The sequence below is a fragment of the Phalacrocorax aristotelis genome, chromosome 2 (assembly GCF_949628215.1).
Source record: "Phalacrocorax aristotelis chromosome 2, bGulAri2.1, whole genome shotgun sequence".
Lineage (NCBI taxonomy): Eukaryota > Metazoa > Chordata > Aves > Suliformes > Phalacrocoracidae > Phalacrocorax > Phalacrocorax aristotelis.
Window position 1 is genome coordinate 113,878,199 of NC_134277.1, and position 23,483 is coordinate 113,901,681.

The window sequence follows — 23,483 nt, forward strand, 5'->3', positions numbered from 1 at the left end:
TGGTGGCTTAAGGAGAACAGGAATCTTGCTTGCTGGTTGTTGGGGGTTTGGGTGCAGGTGTGCTGGTTTTGGGTTTTTTTTTTTCAGGAATGTCAGAAACAAGGGGAAGAATATAATGGTCTTACATTGGAGAGAGATCCCTGGGAAACACTGAAGGACGCTGTGGGCAGCAGAGATCTAAGCTTTGTTGTTAGACTCCAAAGCCAGGAATGAGATGTATAATTGTCCAAAAGCCAATGGAAAGGCAGAGAATGGGAACACGTCTGATGTAAATTACTGATGCTTTTTGGGAGGTTGCATGGCCGTAATGAACACTAGCCTCTTCGTATTGACCGTTGTCTGGTTTTGTTGGTTTAGTGCTTTGCTTCCCACTCTGACAGCTCACAGGGCACTTGCAGAGGGAAGAAACTACACAACTAACAAAACCTGTCGGCTCAGTGAAAAGGCACCTCTTTTGTTTATCTGCCTTGAACAGCTATTTTGTACCAACAGCAATGGCGAAACAGAGCAAAGAAAGTGTGGGCCTACCCTGGGTTCTCCCTGTGGTAAAACAAACGGAAATATGTACTCATCTATCTACCTAATTCTTTGAAAGCTCAATATTACACCACTTGGGCACTGTGTTCATTTGTCTTTGCAGAGAGAGAGGACGAGCTGCATGCCAGGATTCTCCGAGTGAAGTGCTTTTTATTGTTGACCAGTAGCAAGAGCCTGCAAAGAAATAATAGGGTAGTGCATTTATAATTATATTGTTTGATACAGCTACATCTTGCTTATTTAAAATATTTATTAATTACATTTCAAATACCTCTTCTGACTTGCTAACTTGTTTTTAATTAAATCCTTGTTAAGTTGATTGACTTAATTGAAATAAATTCAACACCCTGATGAGAACTGGGTTATTGTGAATCTAGTTAACCTTCATATAAAGGTTTTTTTTCCTGTAGTGTAATTACAATTAAGATTAGCTTATTATGCACATAATGAGTGACCTTTCCTCTTGTCCAAGGTAAATAAATATGCAGAGATATTTGCTGCATGAGCAGAAAGTACACAAGTTTTAATATAAGATACAAACTTACTGTTTGTCTTGTCTTTGGGGGCTCTCTCCTTTTCAGACAGACATCCTATTTTTATTTGTAAAGTTCTGAAAGACACGAGCCAGGAGAGAGACCCTCATGTCAGGTGCTACGCAGAGCCTCAAAAAGAATAAATGAATTCAGCTACTAAATCAGGCTTCATTTCTGACTGTATCTTGTGTTTCCTAGGCTGCCTCTGGATGTCCTTGTGCTACGTCTTGAATAAAAATGAAGCTTCAAAATTGTAGTTTCTCTCTCTTTCTCCTTCCATCAGGCTTGTCAATTCTCTTTAAAAAAGAAAGATGAAAAGCCCTAGTGATTGCTGTGTATAGGCCTCAAGTGCAGAATCATTCCCATCAAGGCTTCTCTTTGTTTTTCAAGGCCCCATTCATTGGGAATACTTCTGCTAATTGTATTGTTATATATCCTCATACTTCATTTAAATGCTGACATGGGATACAGTACTTCTGTGTTTTAATGAGTGTGATAATGACTCGAGGTACAGCATACATGTGGAGGGAATAGTGACGAAAAATATAATTATACTTTAATTGACAGTATCTGTGTAATAGAAAGCATATAGGTAGCATCACGATCTAGCTGACATAGCGTCAAAATATGAAGACTCCTGCCTTTATGTCAGTATACCCTTCCTTAGTAAATCATAAGTTGTGCTCCTGGACATGTCGCACATTGGCTCTGTGCATTGTTTTCATCAGCTGTGAAATAGGGAATAGGCATTCTTATTTACTGTTGCAAAGTAACTCAATTTAAAGCTTCCATGTAACTATCTTGGTACTATTTTTCCTGTCATTATGGCAGTGTGATACTAAATGCTGAAAGTAGAGGCCATAGGGGTCTCCTTCACTAAGTTTTGTTAATACCATCAAGAGCTGTTTGCCATCGACATCTGAAGGAAGGACGACAGGCTGATGCTCTTCAGTTTGTAACTCTTTATAATCAGTTTCCTTTTTGCCACAAAAATTCCTGCATTAGTATTTTATGATCTGCAGAATAGTGCCATTGTAAATTCTGTAATGCTGTTTTTCAGTATGCCTGGAGAACCTTCCTCAAAATGTAGAATAAAGTCCTTTAATACACGCATTACTTTCTCAAGAGTAATGGGACAGTTTAAATTAACTATCGAATTGAGGCTTCCTTTAGAGGCAACTTTTATGTTTTAAACTATGTAGCTATACCAAGCCTTTTCTTTGGACACTTACTGGGTCTTCCTGTTCAGAAGAATACTGTTTATGCATATTAAAGGTTCGAAATACATTCATTTGTAATATAATAGTAATGGAATACTGATTTAGGCCATACGCTGGGAAGTGAGAAGTTTTCATCCATTTGATCCAGGTGCAGACTATAGATGAGGGAAGAAAGATCAAAATGGATTCATATAAAACATCTTGCGTGGGCTTTTTCTCAAATTCAAAAGCAAAAGCTGTAGGAGGTATATTTTCCTTTTGTATTTTAACAGCATAGTAATGGTCACACAGACACTAGAATCCATTGGTATTGTCACCTGTCTCTGCTAATCAGGGTACCAGTGTGAGCTAATATTAAGTTGTTAAAGTCATTCAAAGTCAGATGAAAAAGATTTTAGGTGCTGATTAGCTTATGGAATGACTAAGTCTGTAGGTGTTAAGTTTGTCTACAAGAAGGATTTAATAATAGAAAAGTCAGAACTGATAATTTCACAAAGCAAGAAATCATGCATTTTTTTGTTTCAGTTTTCTGTGGCAAATATTTTCAATAATGTGACCCTGAGGCTGTCCAGTGAATGACTGATGCCTTCCCCTATTACTTATCCCATTGCCTTATGGAGATATTTTTTCAAAGAAATTGCAAACAAGCATTTAAATGGGCAAAATAAAGACCTTTCTATTGTATAATAGGCATCATGATGTTGTAAACCTAACAGGGATTCAAGTCACTAGTTATTCATGTCCAGTAAGATACCAGTGCAGAATTCAGAATAGTAAATACGAAAAAATACAAATCCTTAGGAAAAGCAGAGAATGCAGGGATGTCTGAAGAACCAGCTAAGGATGATGTGCTGCCTCACCTTGAGACAAACAGCTGTCATGAAAAAACTTCAAGGTCTGACTCTAAACTTGCTTACCTTGGAGATTTCTTTGGGTTCATTAACTTTACATCAACTCCAGGTTATACACATTAAAAGTGTTTTATGTAAATACGACAGAGTTGAGGCACCAGGAACTCAAGCACTTGTGGCAGAATGTGGTTCTGTTGCCTCAGACATGAAGACATGTTAGTGAAGTTCCTCATCTTAAGTTTAACCCTTTAAGACACAGATGCCCTTAGTTAGAGATAACATTAGGTCTTTTTTTTAACCAAATTAATCTTTTTCTGTTAGCCTTTACTACAACCCTTGCTGTTTGAATGGGTTGGAGGAAATAGCTGATAACTGAAATCTATAAACTGCTCAGTTTCCTGACCTGATCTTAATGTTCAGGCAGATGGCAAAAGTACATTTACCACATGGATTGGCTACTTATATCTAGCTTATAAAGGTTAACACATCCTGTTATTCTTACCTTATGGTTGTCACAGCCACCTCTTTTCTCCTCTGAGTTTTTGAATCTGTTTTCTTGTTGTTTTATTTAAAGATTTTAATCTCTTTTGGAAGATAAAGTTTGCAGTTGTTCAGGGACTCTGAGAACTACTGCACAGTGCTCAGTCACCGGTAGTGACTGAAAATTGTGTCACTCGACTGCTCTTGGAAAGTCTGCCTTGTGAATAGGTTGGGGACCATCACAGTCAGCTCTAGGTAGCACCTGCACTGACACTTTCAGGGGGTGTCTGTGCTACCCTTGCCATCATTTTTAGGGGAGGTCAGTACTAAGTGGTACGGGAATGGAAGGTTGCCTCTGGGTTAGGGATGAGATGTGTTTCACCATTGGTTTGAAAAAACTCCCACTGCTTCTGGCTGGGCAGTAATTTGTTTTGAGGACCAATATAGGATCTTGGCCTCTGTGGCTGTCAGTCTAATGCTATAAATTAAGTATATTTTCAAAAGTCAATAGCATAATTTAATAAAATACTTTTATAATACTTTTTAAGTGTGTTAAGTGGTGGTAAATGATATTTAGAAAAAAAAAAAAAAAAAAAAAGAGAGAGATTCTTCAAATCTAAAAGGTAAAGTAGAAATGAAAAACCCAAAGCTGCTATGAAATTCTACATATTTTATGCCACTCAGTTCTCAGGTGAATATATATGACCACTGTTGTACCAATAGACACATATTATTATCTTAATTCCTCTGATGTAGGCAATCAATTAAAATATTATACCTGTCAGTTTGCCCTTGGTCTCTCTAAAGGGCTCTTAGTTAAGTTTTCTTGCTCCTTAATAACTTGGTTCTACTTGGTTGAAGCTTTGAAGAGATGAAATTTCTTTTCTCCGGCAAAGAATGAGATCAAAGTTACGCTAGCTTGAGGCGTTGATATTTTCTTAATTGGAGGAAGTTTTCTTCTCCTTCTTAGAAGTCTCACGTAGAAATTAAAGTACAGCTTTTTTCCTATCTTCTGTTGTTCTTTCTCACCCAGATGATCAATTGCAAGCCTTATTTGTTTGCAAGGCTTTAGACCCTGTGGTTTTGGAATGTGGTCTCATCTTTTTCTTCTGTAAGATCTTCTGTCAGGAGCCTCTGGGGAGGAAGCAGAGCCTTCCTTTCTTTCCATCACAACACTAGAAGTTGTGCTGTAGAGGTTTTCCTTCAGAAAAGGAAGTTTCTTCTACTTAAGTATATTCGGATGGGGAATAGTGCTGGAGAATGTTAAAATGTATTTTTCTGTTCCATATATTCTCACAAGAGTTAACCCGCTCATTATTTATGTAGACTGTTTTTCTAATAGACTAAAAATTAACTTGTGGTATTCCTGTTCTGTCAGAATGTTCTCTTTTTTCTTTTTTCTTTTTTTTTTTTTTAACTCTAAGTTACCGTATCTGAAAATATTTTTTATATCTAAGGTATGATATCTGCGAGTTCATAGCCACAGGCAGAACGTGTATATTTGTTGTAAACTCCCATCAAATTGAAAATGTGATTTTGAGACACTTCAAGTACTTGCATTAAAAGAGTCAATACACAATAAGGTTTGTCCACAGTTGTTTCTTTGATGAATGCACTTGAAACACAGAGTTGTGATTTACCAAAGGCTGCCGTGGTCAGGCAGTGACCCTTTATTGGGTTTGTGTGGCAAGATTTTGGCAGCAGGGAGGCTACAGGTGTGTCTTCTGTGAGAAGCTGCTAGAAGCTTCCCTGTGTCCAACAGAGCCCATGCCAGCTGGCTCCAAGATGGACCTGCTGCTGGCCAAGGCCAAGCTCATCAGAGACAGTGGTAGCACCTCTGGGATAACATATAAGAAGGGGGAAAGTTGCTGCAGAACAGCAGCAGCAGCCAGAAAGAGGTGAGTGAAAATATGTGAGAGGAACAACTCTGCTGACGCCAAGGTTAGTGAAGGAGGAGGTGCTCCAGGCTTTGGAGCAGAGATTCCTCTGCTGCCTATGGTGAAGCCCATGGTGAGGCAGGCTGCCCCCTGCAGCCCATGGAGGTTCATGGTGGAGCAGATATCCACCTGCAGCCCGTGGAGGGCCCCACGCCAAAGCAGGTGGATGAGCCCAAAGGAAGCTGTGACCCTGTGGGAAGCCTGTGCTGGAGCAGGCTCCTGGCAGGACCTGTGACCCGTGGAGAGAGGAGCCCACGCTGAAGCAGGTTTGCTGACAGGACTTGTGACCCCATGGGGGACTCATGCTGGAGCACTCTGTTCCTGAAGGAATGCACCCTGTGGTAGGGACCCCCACTGGAGCAGGAGAAGAGTGTGAGGAGTCCTCCCCGTGAGGAAGAAGGAGCACCAGAGACAGCCTGTGATGAACTGACCGCAACCCCTATTCCCCATCCCCTTGTGCCGCTGGAGGGGAGGTAGAGAAAATTGGGAGTGAAAGTGAGATTGGGGAGAAGGGAGGGGTGGGGGGAAGGTGTTTTATGATTTGGTTTTATATCTTATTACCCTACTCTGATTTGATTGGAAAACAGATTAAATTAATTTCTCCAAGTTGAGTCTGTTTAGCCTGTGACAGTAACTGCTGAGCGATCTCCCTCTGTCCTTACCTTGACCCACAAGCCTGTTTTGTCTCTCCTGCCCAGCTAAGGAGGGCAGTGATAAGAGCGGCTTTGGTGGACACCTGGCATCTAGCCAGGGTCAACCCACTACCGTCATTTAAAACAAAGGGTAGATTCTGTCCTCAAGTTTTGGTGAGGTATTGGGCAAGTGAGTCAAAATTTCTATGTCTGAAATCTGTTTTTCTAAAAGGGGAGCCAGAGTCTTCATTCTCTCATTTGCTGAGAATGTGTAATCTTAATGACTAAGAGTTACTTTCATGCAGTCTGTAATACAGTTGTCCTCCATCTTAGCTGAAGTATTTGGGACTAAGAAAGTTTTAATTTACAAAGTGCAAATAATGCCTATTATGGTCTTGTCAAACACAGACTATTAGAAATGCTACCAAATCCTGCATCTCAATGCCTTACAATATCCACGGGCAGGGAAGAGACTATTTATCTCTGTTCCGAGGCAATACATTGTGCTTGAATTTCCACTTGTATTGATGCTGGAGTTTCCTGGGAGGAAGGCAGGGCAAATTCCCATTTTTTATTCACCTGTAGCTTATTTTATCCCTTGTAGGGGCTTTGACCTCTGTTGTGAACTTCATTTCCTACCTGTCTGTTAACACAATGGCAATAAGGTGTCTGTTAAAAATTTGATGATGCATTTTGCTGATGCTGAATTGGATCCCTCTTCTTTCAGAAGTACCCAAACAATGACTTTATCTTTGTTTTGTGGAGAAAAAAAAAAAGTAACTGTTTGAACTGCGGTATTCTGCATTGAACCTACTTCGCCCATTCAGTTTTATGCTCCTTGGCAGGAGAGGTCCTTCATTACTCAGTGCATTATCTATTGTTATAACACTGCATACACAAATGAGAGGAGCTGCAGCAGATGTGTGTGGCCACTTTTAAAAACATCCCTATGTTTCTGAGGAGCCTGGAATACTTCATTTGAGTGGGACTTACAAGTGATGCCAAGGGCTTAAAACAGTAAAGATCACAACAAATTACGTTGACATTTTATCTAGACACCATTAAGCATTCTTTTATGTCAGCTTTTAAGCATATCTCTCTTTAGTTCCAAAAGGTATTCACTAAACATTTAAATATTAGACTGTCTCAGGATCAAGGCTGGTATATAAAGCCACACACAAAAATGTGTGATAGAGATCTTTGGATGTGTATGGGGAAAAAAAAACCCAAAACTTTTCCCATCTTTCTTTCCAGTGTCTGACTTACTGTTTCCCTTGTGAAAACTTTTTCCATTAACTTAAAGGACATGTATATGCAAGGACCATCAATGTCAAAAGAAATTACCTATATCTCCCCTCCCTGGGAATAAGATACAGATACTCTTAGATGCCCCATTGATAGTTTCTGTGAGCCAAGACCTGCCTGCAGATAAAAATAAAACACAAGCCCAAGAAAGTCTGAGGAAAGTTATCATGATAATCCACTTCTGCATGGATACTGTTAGGCAGAGGTGTGTTTGTGTCTTTGAGAGACGGAACTCAGACATCGATGTTTGGTCAAGTAAACCTAGCTAGGTTATATATACAATAAAGATCAATTCAGTATTGGCAGGAAAGTGGATTAGATTGGTTTTGGCTTTGGCGAGGAAGTAAAAGCACTGTTAGCAAAGAAGTCAGCAAACGCATGGATTTAAGTAATTTTCCCTTAGAAATGATAGGTGATGGCTTCAATAGGCTCTATTATGACTAATTTCCATTAAAATAGAAGAAAATGAGGATTGAAAGATTTATTGCTTATACTGATTTTGTTTTTGAAAAATGCATCAGCTTGAATATACCTGTGTGAAATCCTAGACACAGTGAATCAATGACAAATTTCTAATTGATGAAATTCAACCCTTTTCTCACTCTCTTGTTTGCTCTCTGGTTTTCTGATGTGAACATTTAAATTGCCCAGTTACCTACACAGGTCACTCTTTCAAAGGAGAAACCCATTATTCAGAGCAAAAGATTGAATAAAACTGACGGTGTCTTTACTGAGTTTGATATGAGCATGCTGCTTATGTGAGAAAAGTGCCAAATATATAGATAGAGGCCTTTTTGTTCAAGAGTTTCTGAGCAGCTTAGGTATGTTTTGAAATTGAAGGTAATAGTTTATTAACTCTGCATGATCTCTGTCCTTCAGCCTACCATTTGATCTCACAGTTGCACTTCTTTCATAATTCTGAATTATAATGAAGCAAAGTGAGGCCAAACTCTGATTTTTTTGTGGGGCACATGAGAGTGTCTAGTGCAATTTGAGTAGGAAGAGGACCAAGAAGACTCTAGCTAGGCAGCTACCATTGATCCAGGCATGGGTTCACTGGGGCTTGGGGGTTTTTTTGTTTCTGCGTTGTAGGTTTTTAGGGACAAGTCAAATAGTTTGAGCTTCCTAAATTTTTCATTAGGAAGTAAGTTTTGCAGATCTCAGATCATTCTTTTACTTACTTCCTACAGATCTTTCAGGTTTTTAGCTTTCTTCTGTTAGGAGCACTGTGTTGGACATGCTGTCTGGTAGGGGGGTTTCCAGGTGTTCTGCACAGGGGAGGTGCCATCTTACTGTGTCCAGATTCAAAACTGAGTCATCTTAGTGTCAAAATTACTATGTAGAAAAGTTAAAAACAATACCTAAAAAGCTAGCCAAAAATAAAGTACCAGATTTTTTTTCTTAAGTCAAAGGTGTCAGGAACAAGTTAACACTGGACGACTTTAGGTTTCAAAATGAGCCTTAAATGCTAGCTCTTGTTTATAGAAGGACATCATATTAGATTTTCATTATCTCAGTGAATATAGAAGAGGTTTTGTATAGTGCATTTCTGAATATAGTATGACCATTACAGCTGTTTCACCTTTTATTCAGACTCTTCAGTCAAGGTGTCACTCTAGCTGAAGGGTATTATCTTACAGAATAAGGACTTCCCCTCCTCTAGCCTTCCAGAAGCACCTGTTGCCATAATCATTTAAGCACACCTAAAGGTGTGCAAGGCGTCTATCTCAAAGATGACTTTTGAACATTTTGCAGTTGTATATATCTGTCACTTACTGACAACAATACGCATAAGTCTTAAACAGACAAATAAAACTTCACAAGAAAAGCCTCTGGTTTCCCTTAATCTAAATTCAATTATATAGTAGTATTTTAGTTGTTTTTTGTTTTATTTTTACAGTGAGATTTTATGGTTAAACTGCATTTAATTTGTTATGGAGTGCTACAGTAGTTGGACATTGTAGGAAAATATGCCCCCCGTCTCATAGGCCTGTTGATACACAATACACTGTTCTAGCAGTGATTTCCTAACATAATGTAAAGAAGTAGGTGACGATGAAAGGACAAAACAGTGGTCTTTTTCTTAGGAGAACTTTCTTCTAGCAGAATTTTAAAATATAGTGCTCTTGGCAGAAAGCCTTATTTTTGACTTTTCGCTGTGGTGATTAATGAGACTGATGAAAAGCTTTCCAGTTCCTCTTCCCCATCACAATAGATTATTCACTCTCACTAGAGTGTGCAAGCAGACTCTGGAAAAAACAGCAAAGGCTAGGCTACATTTTAATATTTATGTTGCCCCAGCATGTCTGGTTTATTTGCTTTTAAAACTTTTGGTAAAGTTTTCTGCCGCTTAACGATGGAGATAGTTTTTGCTTTGAAATCTAGGGGTATTTTGGGATACATAGGAGAATAGTCTTTAGTTATGTAAGTTAATGGTGTGTTTTCGTATTAAGCTTCTTGACAGTGTTTGCAAGATAAAGCTTGAATGCAGGCATCACCCAGCATTGTGAGACTGATTTGTTAGGTGAAAAACATGGGTACTCCGTGTACACAATAGAGCATATCTTTTATGACACACACATTGCTCTCGGAATTATTGGTTACACTGGAATTCTGCAGTGGTCATAGCTTCTCACCCTATTTTGCATATTCTCTGATTACTTTGGGATTTCTTTTGTAGCCCAGCATATTTTTGGTGAATTACCACTGTGCACTGAATTACACAGAATAGAGATTACAACTCCGAATATATTAAGTCAGAACTACTTTCTGTCATTTATCTTCCTTTCTTCTGTTTACTAAAAGGCACTGGAAATAGGATTCCTTAGGAATAAGGTTTGATGAGACTTGTACTTTGAGTTACAAAGCTCAAAATAAATGCAAAAACACCCAACTACCAGTAAGATATGCATAATATTTAACTGAGTACTATAATTCTTTATTTCTTACTTATTTTTATAGTGGGAGATGAGAAGCTGTAGAAAGGTTCACTATTTCTTTTGATCTTATATTAGAAATACATTTGAGTCTACTGTTAAGAGATTGTGTGTCTGTAGAGAAATACTAGTTGTTTGCCCAGAATAGAATGAGCCTGAGATTGTCTCTCCCTTAATGCTGGGACAAGTTATTGCACAGCTGGAACAGTGTCAGAAAGTCAAGACTAAGGAGTGATAGCTATCAGGACACATTTATCTAGGTCATTTGCTATCGTTCCTCTGTCTGTTTACAGCTACACACCAGGGAAGTTATAATCATAGAAATAATGCTCTTTGGAATACTACTTAAATTAGGTTATGTTTATTCAAGGAGCTGATTACATTATCAAAATCATATTTAGAAGAGTTTAAAAGTACACAGGAAAATAAAGAGCTTTATAGAGGGGACATTTATTTATACTCCACATTTTAAATCTGCCATAATTTGAATGTTTGTTCTTGTCAAACCTGATAATTAAATTATTAAATGATACCCAAATAAACATCTTTTCTTATTTAGCAAATCAACTTCTAGCATATTTTTCCCTGGGAAAGAAAGTAGATTTTGTGAAAGAGATGAATATTTGGTGTTGGTTTCTTGTGCAGGTTGTACCACTTCTTTAGATCCACCACACTACCTTTACCTATCCCTTTTCTGGTAACTGTTAGAAGACAAAGAAATGGCTCAGGTTTTCATGTTCAGTATGTAGCAATGATACAGCAGTAAATGTCAAAGGCAACTAATGCTTTTTGCAATCATACTGCTGTGAAGTAACAATTTGACAGGTTTTATTTATGAGTCTCAGAACTGAAAAAAGCTCTACTGCCTCAGACTGTAGGGCTTTTCCCAGCAGTCCCTTACTCTCCCACAAGATGCATGAGATTATGCTAGCCCCAAACCACTCTCATAATGAAGTTTTGAGATTCCAAAATCACATTCCATTTTAAGCACTCGCTTGAACATCTTCAACTCTTCCCACCAAAGAAACAAATGCTCTAGCAAATGCTCAGGGGATCCAAAGCCAAGCAGTTCTGGGTATTCGGACAGGGCTATCACTATTCTGATCACTGATATAGCTGATCACACATCAGCTATAACTAGCTGGTGTTACATATTTTCTGATAACTTCACTGCATTTCAGACTGGCTTTTGGCTGATCATGTATTTCAGGTGGCTTTGCCTGCAGCCTCTGGTTGGTGATGTTCAGAAGTGCCACTCCAAAAGGCAGATTTTTGTGGAGGAGATAAGTGCAAGGAGTGTAAGAATTTGTCTTGACTAATATAACACTTCAAATAATGCATGGTCCATGTTAAGGTAGCCGTGGAAGAAATTAACTGTGGCTCATTAGAGAAAAAGACCTTTGACTTCTCCTTACATCTTCCTTCTTCCTTCTTTCCTTTGCCTTAGTACTCAGCTAACATCCATTTTTAGGAACCTACAGGGCTTCACCCAGACAATCAGAGGAACTGCAGAACAGATTGCTATTTTTAGTTAGGAAAAAAAGTCAGCAGTTAAGATTATTTTTTTTTATCATTTACCACAAGTTAATGACCTTAAAAGATCTGGAAGAATAAAACAAACAAAGTATGGCTGATGTTTCTAGATGTCTGCTTCATGAATTTGACTTCTCAGGAAGACAGGTGTTGCCAGTTGTGAAGCTTGTACATGACAGGTACCATCCTTTCCAGTGCTCTGCTGAACATAAAAGCTACTGTACTGGGTTAAGGAGCTTACTTCTGTATTTAATAATGAGCAGTGAGCTTACTCTCCATGAACTTGTCAGTTTCTTCTTTAATTATGTATACTTTTGACTTCCTTAATATCTTAAGAGAATGAGTTCCTCGATTTACACGCACAGTCCATGAAAAGTGTTTTCCTTTGGCGTAGTCTAAACCTTCTGGGTGGTAATTTCATAAGAAAGCACCAAATTTTTTGTGTTATAGACAGGGATAATGGCTCTAAGGACACCTTTCATGAATTTCCAGTGGTATGTGGAGCAGTATAAAAAAATAGGGTTTGGTCTTCTGAAGACTACAGGCTTACCAATTGCTTCCTGTGGGCATATATAGAAAACAGTATATCCTAGTAATTTATATCTTAAAAAAAATAAAAGCCTGATATTGCAAAGAAAACATATTCCAGAAGATCACTCCGTAGCAAATCCTTAGAATCTCAAATGTATTCCCATTTTTACTGGTGATTTGATATTTTACCTTAGGCAAACTATTTTATTTTTCTGTGCCACTGCTTCTTAACTCATCCATTGCATGCCTTGCCTTTATCAACTTTCCAAAAGCAACAGTTTGTTATATCTATTGTCACAGAGTATATCAAAATGATTGTTCAGTTCACTCTCAGGTGTCTGCCAACATTGCAATAAAGATGATTTCCAATAAAACAATATGTGAAGCAATTAAACCACCCTTTCTTTCTGCCAGGCAGTTGCTGGGAAGGTTCTGTGAGGGTATATGACACCAAGTGTGGCACAGTCAGAAGAGAGATATCTAACTTAGAAATCTGTCTTAATTATATCACATGGACATAATTTGCTGATATCACTTGTAATTCTTATCTATTTGCATTTTTCAGGAAAATTTCACCTTGAGTCTGCAAGTTGACAATATGCAAATCCTGCATGTTCTGTGTAATCACATCTCCCTATTGCCTTCTCAGCTCCCTCTTCTGTTTTGTTCCCTATTTCACACGTTGAAACAGCTTTAATTGATATTTTTTCAGTCCCGTAATCCACAGGCCTCAAAGGTGTATCTACTAAGGAGCTTTGGAAGGTGACAAGGGAACATATATTATATAGCTCTGTCTACAGGTACATTTTAAAAGATATCCAGGCATGAACTTAAAATTTTTGAAGTAGTCTGCCCTCTAAAAAGCCATTGAGAATGACATTTCAGGTTGTAAAACTTGCTATAGAACAGCATCTCACCTACTTGTTCATCACGGAAACATGGTGGGACAACTCTCACAACTGGAGTGCTGCAACAGATGGCTATAAACCCTTTACAAGGAATAGGTAAGGAAGGAGAGGCAGTGGGGTAGCCCTGCTTGTTAGGGAGTGTTTTGATTGTCTAGAGCTTAATGATGATGATGATAGGGTTGAGTGTTTATGGGTAAGAATCGGGGGGAAGGCCAACAAGGCAGATATGGTGGGAGTCTGTTATAGTCCTGACCAGGATGAAGAGGCAGATGAAATATTCTACAAGCAGCTGGGAGAAGTCTCACAAACACTAGCCCTTGTTCTTGTGGGAGACTTCAACTTACCAGATGTCTGCTGGAAATACAATACAGTAGAGAGGAAACAATGGAGGAGGTTCCTGGAGTGTGTGGAAGATAACTTCCTGACACAGCTGGTGAGTGAGCCAACTAGGGACGGTGTCCCACTGGACCTATTGTTTGTGAACAGAGAAGGACTTGTGGGTGATGTGATGGTTGGAGGCTGTCTTGGGCATAACGATGATGAAATGACAAAAGTTTTCAATTCTTGGAGAAGTAAGGAGAGGGTCAGCAGAACTGCTACCTTGGACATCAGAGGGCATATTTTAGTCTGTTTAGGAGACTGATCAACAGAGTCCCCTGTGAGAGAGCCCTGAAGGGCAGAGGAGTCCAGGAAGGCTGGACATTCTTCAAGAAGGAAATTATAAAGGTGCAAGAGCAGGCCGTCCCCATGTGCTGAAAGATGAGCAGGTGGGGAAGACCAGCCTGGCTGAACAGAGACCTTTGGGACTCAGAGAATAAAAAAAAAAAGAGCATTTATGACCTCTGGGAGAAGGGGCAGGCAAGTCAAGAGGAGTATAAAGGTGTAGCAACATTATGCAGGGAGAAAATTAGAAGGGCCAAAACCCAACTAGACTTAATCTGCCTACTGCCATAAAAGACAATAAGAAACATTTCTATAAATACATTTGCACCAAAAGGAGGTCTAAGGAGAATCTCCATCCTTCATTGGATGCAGGGTGAAACACTTAATGCCTTCTTTGCCTCAGTCTCTAACAGTAAGACCAGTTGTTCTCCAGGTACCCAGCCCCCTGAGGTGGAAGACAGGGATGGGGAGCAGAATGAAGCCCCCATAATACAAAGGGGAGTGGTTAGTGACCTGCTACACCACATAGACACACACAGTCCATGGGGCCAGATGGGATCCACTCAAGATTACTGAGGGAGCTGGCAGAAGTGCTCACCAAGACATTATCAATCGTTTATCAGCACTCCTGGCTAACAAGGGAGGTCCTTGTTGACTGGAGGTTAGGAAATATGACACCCATCTACAAGAAGGGCCAGAAGTAAGATACAGGGAACTACAGGCCTGTCAGCCTGACCTCAGTGCTGGGGAAGGTTATGGAGCAGATCGTCTTGAGGACCATCACGCAGCACGTACAGGACAACCAGGGGACCAGGTGCAGTCAGCGTGGGTTTAGGAAAGGCAGGTCCTGCTTGACTAACCTGACCTCCTTCTATGACCAGGTGACCCACTCATTGGATGAGGGGAAGGCTGTGAATGCTGTCTACCTAGACTTTAGTATAACCTTTGACACCATTTCCCACAGCATTCTCCTCGAGAAACCAGCTGCTCATGGCTTGGATGGGCATACTCTTTGCTGGGTAAAAACCAGCTGGCTGGCCAGGCCCAAAGAGTTGTGGTGAATGGAGCTAAATCCAGTTGGTAGACGGTCACAGGTGGTGTCCCTCAGGGCTCAGTGTTGGTGCCAGTTCTCTTTAATATCTTTATCAACCATCTGGATGAGGGGATCGAGTGCACCCTCAGTAACTTTGCAGATAACACTAAGTTGTATAGGAGTGGTGAGCTGCTTGAGGGTAGGAAGGCTCTACAGATCCTTGGGTCACAACACCACCATGCAACTCAACAGCCTTGGGGAAGAGTGGCTTGGAAAGCTGCCCAGCAGAGAAGGACCTGTGGGTGCTCGTTGACAGCTGGCTGAACATGAGCCAGCAGTGTGCCCAGGTGGCCCAGAAAGCCAACAGCATCCTGGCTTGTATCAGGAATAGTGTGGCCAGCGGGAGTAGGGAAGTGATCGTGCCCCGGTACTTGGCACTGGTGAGGCTGCACTTCAGATCCTGTGTTCAGTTTTGGGCCCCTCACTACAAGATGGACATCGAGCTGCTGACGCATGTCCAGAGAAGGGCAATGAAGCTGGTGAAGGGTCTAGAGCATGAGTCTTATGAGGAGAGGCTGAGGGAACTGGGGTTGCTTAGCCTGAGAAGAGGAGGCTGAGGGGAGACCTTATTGCTCTCTAGAGGTACCTGAAAGGAGGTTGTAGCGAGGTGGGTGTTGGTCTCTTCTCCCAAGTTACTAGTGATAGGATGAGACGAAATAACCTCAAGTTGTGCCAGGGAAAGTTTAGATTGGATATTAGGAAAAATTTCTTTACCAAAAGAATTGTCAGGTATTGGAACGGGCTGCCCAGGGAAGTGGTTGAGTCACCGTCCTTGGAGGTATTTAAAAGACATGTAGATGTGATGCTTAGGGACATGGTTTAGTGGTGGACTTGGCAGCACTAGGTTAACATTTGGACCTGATGATCTTAAAGTTCTTCTTCAACCTAAATTATTCTGCAGTTCTATGATTCTACCCCTTGGCTGACTGGGGAGAGTCATTCCTCTTCCTTAACTCAGCAGTGTTCAGCCCCTGACACTCACTGTGGGGAAGAGAATGACGGCTATTTACCTGCTATTTAGCTGCTGCGAGCAACTGGAGGGAGAGGGAGTGAAAGCATACTGGCTGCACTTCACTGTCTGTTAGGAAGAGGAGTGCCTGGGAGCAGAGTGAATTGTGTGCATCATTGATAAAGGGAAATACAACTGGCTCATCCCAGTTAACCGGAGTGGGCAGGTGGGGAAGAACTGATGCAGGTGTAAAGGAGTTCTTGATCTATGCCTCTTTTAGGGAAGCTGTGGGTTGCTTCTTGCCTGGAATAGGTGGTGAAATAATTGTTCATATTTATGCTTATACAGTGGCTTGTCCGATCTTGGTGATTATTGATAGTTTCAAATGCATTCAAGTATTTGAGTTTGAAATGAAAATATGTGTTTGGGAATATGCAGCATCAGAAGAGGTCTGGAACCAGTTGATACTGATTTTAGAACAGAGCAAAGTCCTTACTAAGCTGGAATTACAGCACTTGCAGGCTTGTTACTATCCTGACAGCTCCAAAACAGATCCTTCACATTTGCAGGGCAAAAAGGGGACCATGTGAGAATGAGTGAAAGTAAAACATAATGTGTGAAAGAAAGAAATAATATTCTCCAGAATGCAGATTTCTTTTAAAAATCACTACTTAATTCAAATAGAGAGTTCTGTTAGTGATAAAGAGTTTATCCATTACCTTACTAGAGGTTAATTTTAGCTAAATATTATCAGAACATGCATTCTTTATTTAAATATTGGAAAGTTTATTTAAATTGTACTGTAAAGTGCCATATAAACAGAGCTTTTCAAGGCATCCATCCACTACTGTACTTAGACTGAAGTGACAGATTTGGCGTCAGGAGATAGCTATCAGTGCTCTGCCTATTGCAGCACTTCATAAGTAGTAGTATACTCTCATGAGATTTTAAAGATGTTCACAACAGAAAGTTTAAAATGTGTATTTATGATACAATGAACCTTTACATTAACAAATACATATATAATTTAGTACCTAAAGAGCTTCTTTGTGGTTGGAGACCTCTACAATTTTTATTTTTTGTTTTGAAAGTGAGATTGACATAGTTTAGTTATAAAAGAACCCAAGGCAATCAAAGCTAGAGGACTGAACAGTAAAGCTTGTAGGTCCAGCAGCTTATACAAGTATTGTCCCTTTTCTAGCCATATTCATAGTGGCCCAAGTTTCAAGCTGGATTTCAGGTTTATATCTCAGTTTATGTTTTTTTCTCTAATATGGTTTAGTGTATTGGTATGATTTAAATATATTGGGGGCTTAATAAAATAGTAACATCCATTTTTCCCAGTGTGGGAGTGTGAATTAACAGTTAAAGACAGAGACAATGAGCCATGATTCCCTGGTTCTATTCTGGGCTCTGAGCTGACTCACTGCATAATCTTACTCAAGTCATTTAAATTCAGGTGAAATGGGCCCCACTAAGCTGATGAGATAATGCATGTTTCAGCCTTTCTTCCTCGGTGGACTTTTTTATACAATTCTGCCTCTCAGTCATCAACAAACTTATCAATATGTTGTTGCATAGGATCATTGTAAAATGTATTTAATAGAATTGTTTAGTAGTTTTTAAGTCCTTTATTTTTCCCAATAGAATCAGGCAAGTAAATGTTATCCTATTCTGTGGAAATATTTTTTCTGAAACGATTCTCTTCCACATCCAGATGAAATGACCTTTCAAAAAGCATTGACATCTACAGTAGTTAATTGCCCATCAGTCGGGTTGATACCTGGAGGTATCATTGACTCATGCTCAGACCTCTGCAGTGCACTAAATGATCCTCTGTGATACATGAGTCCCAAGTCAGGACACTGAGCATTTGCTCTCCACTGTAAAGAGTACCTCTGTCACTGATGTGTGAAAACTCAGGACATCTTTACTTTCATTTTAATTCCAGTATTTGGAGTGAAAATCAAAATACTGACCAGTTTTGACAAGTAGATTTGTTTTCCAGCAAACTGTAGTGGAACTTAACTTAGAACAAAACATGCTTTCCCTTCCAGAAACTGCATCCTGTATTACTGTGTTCTGCCTTTTTAGTTGCCTTGTTTGTTCCAGCAAATATTATTCTTTCTCTAGTTAGCATTCAGAATTTAAAAATGGAGGTATTTGGAATCCATCCAGTATCTGTGAAGTTGCTCTGGTCTTTTTGACGGACATGTTGGATGGCCTGTGAGTTACTTGCATCCATATTGTCCTTCCACTGTCATAATCCACAGCTGACTGAGGAGGATAAGAAATTACGGCTCAGAATGACTTCACATGACTACACATCCCAGCAGCGTGAATGGCAGCACCAAGTGGTGGTGATTCATTCCCTCGGCACTGAAATTGCCTGCGTTCAGAGGAAAAGGATTACTTTTGAACAAAGAAATGCTTTATCCAACAGAGAGTACAGACATTATAGAGTTATTAATCAGGGCAGTCATCCTGAAAGTAGATTTAACTGCAGGATTTCATGTAGAGGGAAACTAGAATTACAGTAGGAAGCGATTGAGGACTCAAAGTCGTAGATAGAATTGCATATTTTAAGGGGTCCTTAAATTACACCTGGGGAAAGGTTCACTCTGTGGATGCTAATGAAATGGTTCCTGTTTGTGTGGTTCAGTGTTTCCTTTTGATAGCATCTCCCCAGTGCAGTAATTGCAGTTGGTTGTAAAATAGGAAGACAACCAGTTTAATTTGCTCTGTTTTCCACTTCAGTATCACTGCAGGCTGTTTCTTTGCTAAATCTCATATGCGAAGCTGAGCCAACCTCATCATCGGTGAGATGGAGGGGTTACAATAGAATAGGGACAAGCAGAAATAACAGAAATTCTGAAACAAATTATTGGAAGCTTAGATGTCTTGGAAGTGCAATTAAAGATCTCAGAGGTTACACCAACCTACATTTCTGGTAGTTCTTGAAAGGCGTGAGGTTTTGCCTGTTAATAATATCTTAGGTATTTATACCTGTAAAAAGTGTTGTGAAACATAGTCATTTTGATTTGGTAGCGCTTTTAGCACCTGTCCTATACAAGTGTATGTGTCTGCAGAAAGTAGGAAATAGTAGGTAATCATGCATTTTGTATTTTCTTACACAACATCACAGAATTCCATTCCCTAGAGTCTTTAAAAACTTGCTCAGAATTTGTATAGGGTTGGATATTACATTAGTTTCTTCTTTCTGCTTCTTTAGATGTTGGAATTTGGGTAACAAAATTCTAACCTTGCATAAATGGCATGATTTCTGCCAAGTATCTGAAAGATGTGCATGTCCAAGTGAAAAATTGCTCCAAATGTGTCATGGTATTAATTTTTATTTAAAGACACAAATATTTCTGTCCTTAGTAATGTATATTATACTTGAAAGTTTTCATTTCATTACCGCTGTAAAATCATGTGTCAAACAGTCTGTAAATTCTTGGCCTATTAGTTTCAGCAAGTCAGGAGCCAGTATGTTATTTACAATCACGGCATTGGTTGCTCAGGGAGCAGTTTCTGCTGGATCTGAATGGAATGCTCTGTGATCGGTCCATGGAGCTCATCCTTTCTCCCATTGACTTATGAAATTAGTCATATGGATTTCTATTCTTTCCCTGGTGTTATAGTGGAGATGATATCTTCGTAGTGCTACATTTGGTGAAGCAAAGACTTGGGAAATAACTACAGTTCTGGAATATGGAGTTTCAAGTAGGTTTTTCCTCCCAGTGCACATATTTGTTAAACTGAGGTTGAATCTGTAGGTATGTCTTAACTGCAAATTTCATAAACCATTTTCTGCAAGATTTAAGAGGCGAGTTTCACTAATTTCAGCAGCAAATTGTCACTTATCTGATTTCCTGATTGGCCTTATTCTACTAAACTCTTTTACATCTAACGCACCTCTTTCAGTATAGCTGTCTGTTCAAAACCTGTTCCAGGCCAGTCACTCGTATTACTGAAGACTAAGGACAGCTTTTGCTTTTTGTGTTACCTCCTTTTTGTGATTATGGAATAATATGTGGTGTATCTTCAGCTCCTTGGGAGGTATATAAGATTTCAGTAATCTCAGTGTATTCTTCTGCTACGTTTGTGTGGAGTCACAGACAAGGTGAAGTCTGAAAGGAGTTAAGTACCCAGAAATTCCCCTGGAATCTGCTGCTATACTGTTAAAACTAAAGTTGTTCTTCATCTCAGTGTTTTTAGTGATTCTTATTCCTGAGAGTGTGCAGCGTATTCCCTCTCCATAAATAACGATCAGTTTAATTCACTGCATAATGGAGAGATGGGAACACCTTCCCAGCATTCCCACTGCGGCCCTTTATACTTCTAAACCTGCAGAAGGGAAACTGTCTTTGGTCATCAGAAGATGTATTAATGCCCAGATGTACAAAGGGAAAGACAACTGAAATCTGTGTCTCAGTTTTTGCAGCAGCTTTAAACAATCCAGTCCTCAGCTGACAGTTTGTTGTTGCACACTAATGGTGGCCCAGCTTATAAGAGGATCTAGAAAATAATTTATGTGGAGGGAAATCTCATTGGTTTACTGCTTTACCAAGGAAAAATAAATGGTTGTTTTAACTACCAGCATTTTTGCACATGGATTTTCATCCTAACTGCCCTTGAAATTGGTGGACTTGCCTCTCTGTGTGTGTGCACTGCTCTTACCCCTCTACCCTTCATGGCATTTCTTAGCTCCTCGTAACGGCAACAAAACAAAGTGAAATTTCATTTGATTTGCTGAAGTTTTATTCACAACAGTTTCAAATTCATTTTGTTGATATGCTTTTGGACAATTTTGTGTCTGGAGAGAGGTAAGCAGAGAGCTAAAACATTTATGGCTGCTCCAATTAATTCAGTATGGCACTTATAGAACACATTTCAAATAACACATTTGTAAATAATGCTGGTTTGCCATATTTCTTATAAAATGTCAGATTCTTTATAACTGGTATAACTGAAACAGGATATCTGATCGCAATGCAGCTGCCTTAGTATCTATTGTTCAATATCTCTTTATTTTTACTGGACAACAAAAACGTATCCTCTGGTGTTTTCAGTGAAAATGTTTTGAGGTCAGAGACATTCCTATCATGTTCATCACAGACCACTTTATCACTTTATTTTAATATTGTGCATTTTTTACAAGTTATCAGTTTGTTTATGAGGAAGAAAATAGTGTCCAGTTTGTAATAATGGGGAAGCTACTAAGTGAAGTCCACTGATATTGGAAGACATAGTGTTGGTTTGCTGAGAGATGGATGGTCGTATTGTCCAACTTCTTATTCTCTCAGACAGTGGGTTCACATTAAACAAGTTCATGAGTGTGTTCATGACTTTCATTATATTGTATTTGCAAATAGGCAAATGTAGCTGGGGATGTCAAGTGGAGACAAGCGGCTGAGGGACAGTGGCCCTCCATTTCATATTGTGAAAAAAGCGGAAGAAGTGAAGCAGAGAGAGTAATCCCTTGGGGAAAGAAAGGCCTTGAATTTTTTTTATGCAATGACATTAGCATAAAAGCTAGCATGAGACACTGATATTTAGAACAAACATACTTTTGGGTTTCCCTCTTTTCTGAGGCAGAGAGGAGAATTAGGAAAAAATCTTCCCACCTGAGCTTTCTCTTGCATTCCCATATGAACATAAATTGTTAAATTGAAAATTAAATATTTTTTAAATTAAATTCCCATTTATGTTTTCATTGTTTCACACTTATTTCCTCTCATATGAGCTATAATTACTTCTCCATTATCAGAGCATGTTGACTTTGAGTTGCTGCATGCCACTGTTTGGCGTTTATCTCAACCTGTCTTTTCCTTTCTTTCATTACTCCAATGAGTGTTAACAATTTCTAAAAATCTGACAAGAATCTTAAATGTCTAAATGGTTCATTTGTTCTAAGGTATGTTGAATATGCCAACAGCACAGCAAAAAGAGATAAAAAAAGTCAATTCATCATTGAAATGAGAGAGGGAGAAATGTATCCACTGTTTACCTGCTGTTGCTGTGGTGTGTGTGGTATCAGATAGAGGATATGAATTTTATTTGTTGTGTCATTAGTTAAACAAGCAGTGATTGCAGAAACAACTATCCATCTTTATATGCAACTTTAGTTAATTAAATGCTTTGCAGTACCTGCTGGCTTTAGGAAGTTGAGTGGCTGGTGAGTCATAGTTATCTAATTTCACTGTTATTTTCTAAACCCAATTCTGTCTCATTTTGCTGTGTGTATTGAATTCAGTGTCTGGGCCCCTTCACTGATTCCACGTGGTTCTTTCCATATTCAGCAACCTTGCTTTTCCTTTTCTTTCAGGAGCTTTTAAGAGTGTCAGGTTATGCAATTATTAGTTGCAAGTCCAAAGACTAATATATGCTCTCTTTGCTCTTAAATCCCAAAGATTGTCCCTAAAAGTTCAGTGCTTTCTTCATAGCTGTGCATGTTGTTTCCAATCCTTTAAATTAATTCTTTGTTATTAGTAATTTGTTTCAATAAAAGTGCCTTTTTAGCAAGTTGCTTGTTGGCAAAATGCTCACACTGGGGATGTTTCACCAGGGCTGCTGTCAAAGAAGTTTGGGAAGTTCTTAAAACAACTAAAACCCACATCCATCTCCCACTTTCATGACTTTCTCTACCAATACATGGCTGGGTGGGTGGATCACTGTACCTTGGCAGTTGTCTGCTCTGGCTTGGTCCTGGAAATCTCTGACCATGTCTGTGGCCTAGTAAGCAGGACTGGTTTTTATTTGACAGCACACTCCAGCAAATCTGTATGTAGTAGAAGCAGTTGTGCAGAGGTGGCAGATTCTAATTTCTGTCAGAATTGCTGTGTGTGATTTGTTTTCACCTGCATCTCCTACTTTGCTAAGTATTTTGGAACATATTGGTTCCTCTTAGCAAAATAATTCCATATTACAGTAAATATATTTGTTAAAGTGGGGATTTTAGTAGTTTAAAATGAAATTTCCCAATCAAAATTATTTTCTTCTCTTCAGCTAACTTTATATTTATTGGTATATATATCTTTTTCCTTGGCAGCCTAAAGAATCACAACGGTCATATTGTTCAGGATTTCAAAGAGCCATCGTTTATCTTTGTGGATACAAGTAAACGGACAATGGTGTCCCGACCATCTGCTCAAGCTGCTTGAGAACAGTCTTCTGTGCAAATGGCATGAAAGGTAATTTAACCTCAGAAGGTGCCCACAGAGCTTCAGTTCTGTTTACCATTGTCTCTTTGCCAGTCTAAAAATAAATCATGCTGAACAAAAAAAAATCCCTTCTTCTTTCCCAATTTAAAGAACAGCAGAGGAGCTAATTTCAGCTAATTTCACTAGCAAGGGGTTGTTTTTCCTTTCTA

At 39.3% G+C, this 23,483-nt stretch overlaps 1 protein-coding gene across 1 annotated transcript in view; it reads left to right on the forward strand.

The window, feature by feature from the left end:
• Positions 1 to 23,483, forward strand: part of DLGAP1 (DLG associated protein 1) — a 435,074-nt gene that overhangs the window by 62,746 nt on the left and 348,845 nt on the right. Inside the window, exon 2 of the mRNA XM_075084759.1 lies at positions 23,163 to 23,304. The gene's annotated coding sequence lies outside the window, so the exon portion shown is untranslated. The remainder of the gene's footprint in view (positions 1 to 23,162; positions 23,305 to 23,483) is intronic.